Source organism: Piliocolobus tephrosceles, chromosome 15, assembly GCF_002776525.5.
Source record: "Piliocolobus tephrosceles isolate RC106 chromosome 15, ASM277652v3, whole genome shotgun sequence".
NCBI classification, from domain to species: Eukaryota; Metazoa; Chordata; class Mammalia; order Primates; family Cercopithecidae; genus Piliocolobus; species Piliocolobus tephrosceles.
In genome coordinates, this window is record NC_045448.1 from 73,312,797 (window position 1) to 73,324,403 (window position 11,607).

Consider the following 11,607-nt stretch of genomic DNA (forward strand, 5'->3'; position numbering starts at 1 on the left):
TACACTAAACAAGACCATGAGTCCATTCTTAAAAGATTCGAATTCAATACTATTTTTCTCCTACTTGCTGATATTAGGCATCTTTTCCCAAATGAGACCAATTTCTTTTTTTTTTTTTTCGTTTTGGTAGAGATGAGATCTTGCTACACTGCCCAGGGTGCTGTCAAACTCCTAGCCTCAAGCAATCCTACCACCTCCGCCTCCCAAAGTGCTGGCATACAGGGTGTGAGCCACCATACCCAGCCAAATTTAATATACAATAACAGTCTGTTGCAGTATGTATTAGTCTAGTTCTATTTATTTCATTTTTTAATAGTTTTTTTTTTTTTTTAGAGACAGTATCTCACTCTGTTGCCAGGCTGGAGCACAGTGGCACAATAATGACTCACTTACAGCCTCAAATTTCTGGGCTTAAGGGATCTTCTAGCCTCCACCTCCTAAGTAGCTGGGACTACAGACATGCACCACCACACGCAGCTAATTTTTTAAATTTTTTTTAGCAGAGATGGGGTCTCACTATGCTGCCCAGTTGGTCTCAAACTTCTGGGCTCAAGCGATCCTCCCACCTCAGCCCCCCAAAACTGCTGAGATTACGAGCATGAGCCACTGTGCCTGCCCATAGTCTAGTTTTATAAGGAATATATTTAAAAATCTATATTTTTAAGGATGAAACAAAATCTATTGAAGCACCTAGCCCTATCCTTGATAAGGAGTGTGTGATAAGGATATAGGATAAGAGTTACTCCTTAACAGTCATGGTATAATCATTCACCAACTGGCTCTCACTTTGACACTGTATAAACTTGAACTGGTCTTGAACGTATGAAGCCGTATGTGGTTTGAGGTAAATTTCACCAGGAGTACTGTCATCTTGTTTTGCCTCAAAGTTCTTGAACAAATGCCTAGTATTATCCAGAAGTTACATTAGGATAATGGGCCTAGAAATGAATGGGCACCACTACTAAAGATATTCACTGGTGGAAAGTATAGTTAATGTCCTTTTACTTTGTAAATGTTTATTTGTTCATATTTTTGAAAGGGTACTACAGTGAACACTCTATACAGTAATGACTTATTTACATGTCTATCTGCCCTATAAGACCATGAGTTCCCTGAGAGTTTACACCTGGAACAATGGCTGTATCTCACAGAGAAAGCATTATAAAGTGACGAAGAGCCAAAGCAGTGCCCAAAAATGTTTCAACATTTCAACTTTCCCCAAAGAGAAGCACTAGAGTTCAATAATAAATATTTTTACCAAAAAGTCAATTCAAGTTTTAGCAGTGCAAATAATTTGCACTTCAGCTAAAATGTTAAATAGAAAAAGAAAGAAACAGAGGAAGAAAAGGAGAAATTTAGAAGGCTAAAGGAAATCTATTATAGAAGGAGAGTAGTGTCTGGCAGTAATTTGTTATTTCCCTAGCTCTCCTCTAACCTTCTCTGGAAGCTAGGAGAAGGAATATGATTAAACTGCAACAAGACCTGGTTCTGAAGAGAACTGATGTTTCTGGCCCTTGTTGCCAACAGAAGGGGGAGGGTGACAGCAGTCCCTACGGGCTTTTAGAAAAAATTGCTTCCAGGTGGAAATTTTTTACGGTACTGAGCAGCCTGGAGCCATTTTTTGCTTTACTTCTTAACTACTGATGATTAAACCATGGACAATCAAGCTGCAACAATGGAAACAGTTAGACAGCTCTGAAACATCATGGTTACATGCTCCAAATTACAAAGTTAACTCTCAAAGGGGAGAAACATTTTATTGGCAAAATCTTTTTCTAAGGGGGACGTTTTTAACTGGGGTGGGGGGGGTGTCAGGTGGAGTCTGTTAAAGATTTATATTTGGTAGAATATAAAAGTAGCCAAGAACTCTGTATCATAATGATAAACATCAGTCCCATGCCAAACCTAGACACTGTAATGTAGAGTCATAGGGAGTTGAACAAAGGACAATGCTAAATGTCCTGGTATTTCACAATTTTTCATTACTTTATTTTGGCCTGGATTAAGCATTCTATTAAATGATTATCATAGATGTCTGCAGGGAAATCCAGCCACACAACATGTGGGACAGCAAAGTCGATTTATACCTAATCATGGTTCTGAAAAAGGTTGTGATATATATTTCTGAATTTAGAGTGATAGCTCAAGAACATCACCAAAAAAAAGTTATTTACAATAACAACTCATGAAAAGCACACAAAAACAAAGACCAATTATTTGACCACCCAGTAATTTAATCTGGGCTATTTTATTACCGCAATATCATACAGACCATTGAAGGTTAAATTCAGCCCAAAATTATAAAATAGTAGTAAAAGTAAGCATTTTTAAAATATGTGCCAAATCCTGTTAAACATTTTATATTCATTAACTCACTTATTCCCCAAAAATAATCCTAGCAGAAGTTATTATCATCATTTTGCACGTGAAGCAACCTTTCTCACATTGCCAGTACATAGAAGCACTGACCTTTCCCAGGTTGCCATAGTTATACAAAGGATAATAAAATGAAGGAAACAGAATGAGGGAGAGGAAAAGGAAGATGAGTAAATGGAAGAGGAAGAGGAAGAGGAGAGCAAGAAGGAAGGTGAGGTGAAAAACACAGATGTAAAACTATATACACATTCAATATAAAGTTAAATATGTCCAAATATTTTAATTCAATTCTATAGAAAACAATCAAGGACAGAAAGAAAGCCAGCAAACTAATATAATGTTTAGATGATGCAATTCTGAATTTTTTCTATTTCTGTATTACTTTATCTATTACTTAAATAAACATGTATTGCTTTTCCAACTGAAAAAATAAAATGCATTTAAGACTCTAGAATAGTACCTGGTTCATAGTAGACGCTCAATAAAATACTATTTAAAATGAAAACCAAACAACAACAAAAATTCAGTGTAACTAGAAGTCTAATTTTCAATAATTATCTGAAATGAAAAAAATACTTAATAATGTAGTGGTTAACTATAACAAAACGGAGTCACTTATGTCAAAATTTAACCAAATTGAAGTCAGGGAAGGCCATAAAGAAACTCTCTTCCTTGCATTCCTGAAATACCTGGACATCTTGTTAGTACTTGTAAACAGAGCAAACAGAGATTATCACAGGAATTTCCTCTGGCCTACAGTATTTCAGATAAGATATTGAAACCTGGACAGTTGCCCAGCAACAGCTATCTCCCCAAATGAATTAGTGCCAACTCCTACAATGTGTCCCTGAGATCAATGAGCTTTGTTTCAAAGCAGTTCGTCTAAATTTCTCTTTGTCTTTAAAAATTCCCAGTTTGTCCTAGTTTTCCTCATGTGGGCCTATGATTTTCATAGCATGTACACCCTAGGTTGCAAACCTTTGCTATTACCAAATAAACTCTTTTGTTCTAAACAGCCTATCTCTCTGAGTTCCTTTTTTAGGTTGACAAATGAAATGAAAACTCCTCAGGATTGATCCCTCACAAACCCAAGAAGCAATGACCACTGGTCAGAATTTTTAAAATTTAGTATCTTTTCCATATTCTAACTTCCTCTTGTAATTAATCATGATATCAAAATGGTTTTAAAACATATATATGGGCCAGGCACGGCAGCTCATGCTTGTAATCCCAGCACTTTGGGAGGCCGAGGCAGGAAGATTGCTTGAGCCAAGGAGTTTGTGACCAGCCCAGGCAACATGGCAAGATCCCAATCTCTACAAAAATTGTAAGAATGAGCTGAGCATCATGGTGTGTGCCTGTAGTACAGCTGTTCAGGAGGCTGAGGAGGGAGGATCACTTGAACGTTGCAGGTCAAGGCTGCAGTGAGCCATGTTTGCACCACTGCACTCCAGCTTGGGTGACAGAGTAAGTGAGACTCTGTCTCAAAAAAAAAAAAAAAAAAAAAGGTACATACATTTGATATCCTGAAATTCTTAATTTAAGAATTGATGCAGCAGATTTCTAGATCCCTTCTACTGCAACTACAGAACCCATCAGTTAATGCTATTTTATTATCCCTCAAACGGGAAGGGGAAAGAAGAGAGTAGCTTCAATGGTTATTATGATGGAACATCTGATCTATTAGTAAATAACTTGATTTGTCAACTGAAAAAGTAAGCCACTTTCTTTTGCTTCCTAGTCCACTAACAAGATACGCAAAAAAAACAAAACAAAACAAAAAACTCCCTACAAACATCATAAAGCTATTTACAAAAAAAAACATTTTAGACAAAAATAAATCTGGTCCCCCTCTTCTCATATCATAGGTGCCATGTTTCCATTAGGAAACAATTTTGTGTGTTTTTTCTAGAAGCATTTGTTTGAGGACAGTATAGACTAGCCCATTTTAATAAACTCTCTTTAACACTGAAGTGTACAGGGAAAAAAGGAACCTCAGAGATGATCCAGTCCAATTTCACAGACATAACAGATTTTCCAGCTATGTCCATAAATGCTAGTCCAGGTTCTGCTGGAACATCTCTAGTAAAAAGAAGTTCACTGCAAGGCAACCAATCCCATTTCAACAGCTGTTGCAAAGTTCTTATACAAAACTAAAACTAACCTTTCTATAATTTTCACCATTTAAATTATTTTTGCCCTAAAAAGACCAGAGAGAACAAGTCCTTGATCCCTTTTTTTCCTTCTCCAGACTAAACAATCTCAAATTATTCAACTATTCTACATATAAACAGCCTTTCAATTCTAGTTTTACCCTCTGGACATGTTCCCGCAGTCACTTTTCTTTAAGTGTAACAACAAAGGCAGTATAGCACAGTGGGCAAGAACACAGGCTTCACAGACAGACTTTCAGGATTTGAGCCTTAGTTCTGCCACTTAATAGTTGTGTGATCTTGGGCAAGTTTATTAAACCTCTGTATATTTCAGTTTCCACATCAGCAAAATGCAGATAATGGTAGGAACCATTTCATACAGTTGCTGTGTGAAGATTAAATGAGATAATGTTAGAATTCTGAACAGTGCCTGGCATACAGAAAACATTCTATAAATATTAACAATTTTTAAATCAAGCATGGTCAAAGTAGAAAAATAAGGCCCATCTCCTTTAACCTTGTTACTTAGCTCCCATTAACAGCCTAATACTAATGCTTATGCAGTTTTGACAGTCATATCATGCTGTATATTGAACTCAGAGTCATAAAATTTTTCCATGTGCTTTTCTATATTGCTATATGCAGGTAGTTGATACTCTGAATCTACAATTTACTACTATTAACAATGATCCATTTTTCCAGTCTTGTGAGACCTTTTGGGACAATGACTTTGCCATTTCAGCTTTTCATTTCAATATTTCTCTTTGTTAAGTAGGTACAGAAAGATTTTCACAAAAGAAAAAATCCACTGTGGGAAAGGGCAGAAACCCAAAAAACTCTAGAATCTAAGAAAGAAGAACTGAAGAACCCTGGCATGCACCAACATTTAAACAGAGATTTGCTGGTTTCCAATTTTAACAGCGAAGACTGTTAATCACATAACGTCAAGTAGAGACTTGAAACAGTTAATATTGATTCTTTAGAAAAAGTCCAGGAAATAGAAAAAGCCACCAACCTCACTTCCTTAAGCCAATATTCAGCCCCCCAACTGTGTCCAACTTGGAGAGAATTTGCCACAAGCCAAAGCTTTTCATGTCCCTACCTTTTGAAGGCACAATGGAAACAATTCCCAGAACAAGGGAGTTACGTCAGTGAACTCTCTGCTCTTTCAAGTTGGAAGGACAGTTGATTCACACCATGTGTCAGAGAGAAACACCAGTGAAAACCAACTGAGATAAATTTTAGGTCTCCAGAGCTGTTTAATATTAAACTGTATTAAATCATTGTTATAGCAAATTATAAACAAAATATTTTATTTACCCTTCCTCTCAAATGCTTCTTCTCTTGAAAAGAAATTTTAAGATAATTCATAGTTCCAAGGTCATAGATGCTCCACCAAAAAAATCATTTCCAAATGTTAGCATCCAGAACCAATGATCTGGATCATACTCCCATCAGACTGCCCTGGCATATCATAGAGTAAGCTTTGATACATAACCTTCTAGGTTTTAAGACAGCGTTAGTTTAGTGACAGTCATAGACTTAGAGTAAGACCTCACTTTTTCAACTGTCTCTACATGAAGTCATCTTAGTGTTCACTCTATTCAATAATTTTACTTTCTACTTAGATCAAGAAATCAACTATATGTTAAACTACATAAATAATACTAAGTTGATTTTATTTTTAATACTATGAATGGTAAGACTAAAACCTGAAACACGTAATAATGTTCATCAAATGTCTGACCTGAAATGAGCATGTAGACAAAGTTAACATTGAAGAAGAAAAAAAAAAGACCTGAAACAACCTTGATCTACATGAATTTATTTGAAAAAATGGTCCTAGAGCAATCAAAATAAAATTTAACATAAGTGATAACAAAACTCAAATCATAAAAGTTGAGGAAAAACTAAACCAACAATACAAATATTTTAAGATAAAGCTTAACATGTTAAGAGACACCTTTCTGAAAACAGAGACCACTAAAACTGCATTAGTTCAATACAAGGAATTAAGAAATTACAATGGGTAATGGTGGAAAGCAAATTTCACTTCTCTCAAAAATGACATATGATGCCAGGCAGAGGGGCTCATGCCTGTAATCCCAACCCTTTCGGAGGCTGAGACGAGTGAATCCCCTGAGGTCAGGAGTTCAGGAACAGCCTGGCCAACACAGCGAAACCCCGTCTCTACTAAAAATACAAAAATTAGCTGGGCATGGTGGTGTGCACCTATTATCCCAGCTACTCAAGAGGCTGAGGCAGGAGAATCACTTGAACCCAGGAGGAGGAGGTTGCAGTAAGCCAAGATTGTGCCACTGCACTGCAACCTGGGTGAAGAGCAAGACTGTCTCAAAAAATAAATAAATAAAATAAAAGACGTATGATTAAAATTTATTAGATATCTACCTGAGGCCTCCTGTACATTTTCATTACTCTTCCATTATCAATAGATGAGTCTTGTTTGGGCTATGTAACTTCTTTAGAGAATCTGATATTCTATACAGGTGAACTCTAAACTCAACAAAGTGATGATCTACTATGACCCCAATCATCACTGAAGAAACAAAGTTGCTTACCAATAAATTACTTCTCCGAAGTGTTATATTTAGGGCACTCTCCCAAAGTTATGAAATATCACCACCACATTCTAGCTCTCCAATCTATAGTGTAACTTGATTATTCATTTAAAAAGGGAAAGTAGCATCATCTTTGTTTTCTAATGTTCAAAATGAACCAAACTAAAGTAGACTTTTAAAGGGCAAGAGAGATTTGACTATTAATAAAATAAATGGCCTCAGCAAATTAAATGGACACTGTTTTCTCAGAAATTTAACAATATTGGCTATGTTATACGGTTTGGGCATTTTCCTGCCATAGGCTCATTTAGTATCTATTTACTGAGAACTTACTAAAAAAAAAAAGAAAAGAGTATCTTCCTTTGAGGGTGCCCATACTATAATTATAAGGAAATAAGAAACCACAATGAAAAGTAATTATAAAACTGTTCAGTGGCTAAGGATGGTAGCACATGCCTGTAATCCCAGCTACTCAGGAGGCTGAGGTCAGAGGTTCTCTTGAGCCCAGGAGTTCAAGATCACCCTGCGCAACATACTGCTCATCTCAAATTTGAGAAAAAGAGAAAAAGCCAGGCATGGTGGCTCATGCCTGTAATCCCAGCACTTTGGGAGGCTGAGGCAGGCAGATCACAAAGTCAAGAGATCAACACCATCCTAGCCAACATGGTAAAACCCTATCTTTACAAAAAATACAAAAATTAGCTGGGCGTGGTGGCATGTGCCTGTAGTCCCAGCCACTTGGGAGGCTGAGGCAGCAGAATTGCTTGAACTGGGGAGGCAGAGGTTGCAGTGAGCCAAGATGGTGCCACTGCACTCCAGCCTGGTAACAGAGTGAGACTCCGTCTCAAAAAAAAGAAAGAAAAGAAGAAAAAACCTGTGTATAAAGTAATACAACATTTAAATCTGTTACACTTAGGTGATATAGCAATGAAAAATAAAGGAATGTTCAGTACAGAAATGGATTAGTAAGAAAAGGCTTCTTGGAGTTGCTAACAAACACGAATAAAGAAAAATAAACCTTAACAGCAAAAGCAGAGGGAAGAAAATAACACACAAAACACAAAGAAAGAATGACTATAGACTTCTCATCCAAATTATATAACGAAGAAGACAATGGAAAAATATCTGTAAAGTGCTAAAGGAAAAAAAATTGTAAATCAAGAATTTTATACCCAGCAAACATATCTATCAACAAAGCAAAATCTTAGAAAATTTGTTGTCAGCAGACCTGTACTATAAAAACTGTTAAAGTAAGTTCCTCAGGCACATATAATATAAAATCTGTTCAAAATCTGGATCTTCACAAAAGCATAAGGAGCAAATAAACTGGTAAATATATAGGAACATATAAAATATGTTTATTATTTTAAAATTTCTTTTAAAAAAAGATTGCTTATTGTTCAAAGCAAAAATAATGACAATGAACTATGGAATTCAAAACACGTGTATAAGTAAAATGTAATTAACGATAATTCAAAGATCAATGGGTGAAATAAAAATATATTGTTTTAAGGATTGTATGTTACACATAAAGATGTATAATAGCATTTGAAAACACATTGCAATAACTTAAAGATGCATACTGTAAACCCTAAAGTAACCACTAAAAACAAACAAAACAAAAAACACTAAGAAGGTATACCTAACAATGGAATCTTTAAAAATATTTAGTTGTTCTAATTCAGTTAAGGAGAATATGAAATGAGAAATAAAGGGGAAAAAAAAAGATGAGACAAACAAAAAACAAACAGCAAGATAACCGAGTTAAACCTAGTCATATAGGTAATTGTGTTAACATAAATTATTTCCTCTTTTCCTGTTTTCTTTATAATTAATTGAGTATACTTCCATTTCCCCCTTCCTGTATTTAGAGCAATTGTTGTCATTCCTTTGTATAGTAGCTTGGTGTTGTTTTGTTGTTTATGTTTATCCTGCTCAAGGAGTTGTTTGAGCTTCTTGAATTTCCATTCCTGTTTTCCAGAGACAGTCAATTGGAACGTGTTCTTTCTTTCTTTTTTTTTTTTTTTTGACAGGGTCTTACTCTGGCACCCAGGCTGCTGGAGTGCAGTGGTATGATCTTGGCTCACTGCACACCTCCCAGACTCAAGTGATCCTCCTATCTCAGCCCCCCAAGTAGCTGGGACTACAGGCACATGCCACCATGCCCAGGTAATTTTTGTATTTTTTGGTAGAGATAGGGTTTCACCATTTTGGCCAGGTTGGTCTCAAACTTCTACCTCAAACAATCTGCCCTGCCTCAGCCTCCCAAAGTGCTGGGATTACAGGCATAAGCCACCACACCTGGCCCAATCTGAACTTTTATAAATGTTTCTATTTTTAATTTTTGAGAAGTAAGCCCATATCTTCAAATAATATAATATTGACTGGGCACAGTGGCTCACACCTGTAAACCCAGCAGCTTGAGAAGCCAAGTCAGGCAGATTGCTTGAGCCCAGGACTTTGAGACCAAACTGGGCAACATGGTGAAACCTTTTCTCTACAAAAAATACAAAAATTAGCCAGGTGTGGTGGCACGCCTATAGTCCCAGCTACTCGGGAGGCTGAGGTAAGGAGGATCGCTTGAGCCCAGGAGGTCAAGGCTCCAGCAAGCTGTGACTGTACTACTGCACTCCAGCATGGGCAATAGAGTGAGCCCTTGTCTTAAAAAGATAATACTGCCATTTTCCCTTTATCCATTTAGATATTGTCTATTTCCTATTATAATTGATCAAAAATTACCTCATCATACCATATCATTCTTTTTCCTCTCCTCTCAATACTTATATACCCCTTTTCGTTTTTCTAAAGATTGCTTTTGTAATATAAATAATACAGTTATGCTTTTGTTCCTTGTATTACTAACAACAGATTATCTTGATTCCCAACTATGCAAAATGAAGCATGAGACAGAGTCTCACTCTGTTGCCCAGGCTGGAGTGCAGTGGCGTGATCACAGCTCACTGTAGCCCTGACCTCCCAGGCTCAAGCAATCCTCCCACCTCAGCCTGCAGAGCAGCTGAGACTATAGGCATGTGCCACCACACCCAGCTAATTTTTTCATTTTTTGTAGAGATGGGGTCTCACTATGTTACGCAGGTTGGTCTCAAACTCCTGGGCTCAACCAATCCTCCTCGGCCTCCCAAAGTGCAGGGATGACATGCATGAGCCACAGTGCCTGGCCCCCTTACTTTCTATTTATATCTTTTCCTTACTTTCCCCAACTGTGGAAATGAATTTTACACTGATAAAGTTGATAAACACATATATTCTGTTCTATAATCCTAATTGTTTTTCATAGATGGCCCATACTTTATGTTTGCAAACAAATAACATTTGCATTATTTTAACTATACAAATATTCTTCACTTTTAAGCCAGATTGTCTACTAATAATGTCATTCCTTCCTGGCTGGAATCCCTTTGTCTGTAAATCTCTTTCTTGAAATTCTCCTTTCTTCTGCTCCAATCTAAAGTGATACTCCCAGCCAGGTATGGTGGCTCACACCTATAATCCAAGCGCTTTGGGAAGCCAAGGTGGGAGGATTACTTGAGCCCAAGAGTTCATTACCAGCCTGAGCAACATGGTGAGACCTCATCACTACAAATATATATATATATAATTTTTTTTTTTACTTGATAAGGTCCCTTCCATTTAGGAAGAAAACTTTTTAAAAAATTAGCTGGGCATGGTGGCACATACCTGTAGTCCCAGCTACTTGGAAGGCTGAGGCAGGAGGATAGCTTTAGACCAAGAGTTCAAGACTATAGTAAGCTCCAGTACACTCCAACCAGGGCAACAGAGCAACACCCTCTCTCTCAAAAAAATTTGAAATAAAAATAAACGAATGCCTCTCCAGGTCTTCTGCATACCTGTTTATGATATTCTTTCCTGACTGACTAACAGAACTGCTCAGGTAGTCAGGCGCGGTGGCTAATGCCTATAATCCCAGCACTTTGGGAGGCTGAGGTGGGCGGATCAGCTGAGGTCAGGAGTTCAAGACCAGCCTGGCTAACATGGTGAAAGCCCCCTCTCTACTAAAATACAAAACTTAGCCAGGCATGACGGCGAGTGCCCGTAATCGCAGCTACTGGGGAGGCTGAGGTGGGAGAATCGTTCCTGGGAGGTGGAAGTTGCAGTGAGCCGAGACTGTGCCATTGCACTCGAGCCTGGGTGACAGAGCAAGATTCTATCTCAAAAAAATGAAGACAAAAACAAAAAACAGAACTGCTCCGGCAACCAGAAATTAAGGGAACAAAACACTGGGAAGAGGGAAATAGCAAGAATGGGTCAGCTAATATTCTTCAGTCACTTTTTCTCCCTCAAGGTAAATACCAAATCTGCATTCAAGACGCTGAAGTTCCCAGTAAAGGGAACAAGCATAAAGCCAAGACCAAAAGGCAGGAAAATCAGCTTTTGACAGTTTTAGAGAACCCTGGTACCTTAAATTAGAGGCATACAAGGTTAGAATCCTGAAGAGGAAAAATGGGAAGAGAACGTAA

The 11,607-nt window shown here is 37.4% G+C and overlaps 1 protein-coding gene and 1 non-coding gene across 2 annotated transcripts in view; one reads left to right on the plus strand and one right to left on the minus strand.

Annotated features, from left to right (window-relative positions):
- EXOC6B (exocyst complex component 6B) overlaps nt 1-11,607 on the minus strand; it is a 710,495-nt gene that overhangs the window by 636,164 nt on the left and 62,724 nt on the right. The gene's annotated exons all lie outside the window — the stretch shown is intronic.
- LOC111550630 lies at nt 6,249-6,313 on the plus strand. Its single transcript, XR_002734127.1, has one exon. It is a non-coding gene; the product is annotated as a small nucleolar RNA SNORD78 (small nucleolar RNA).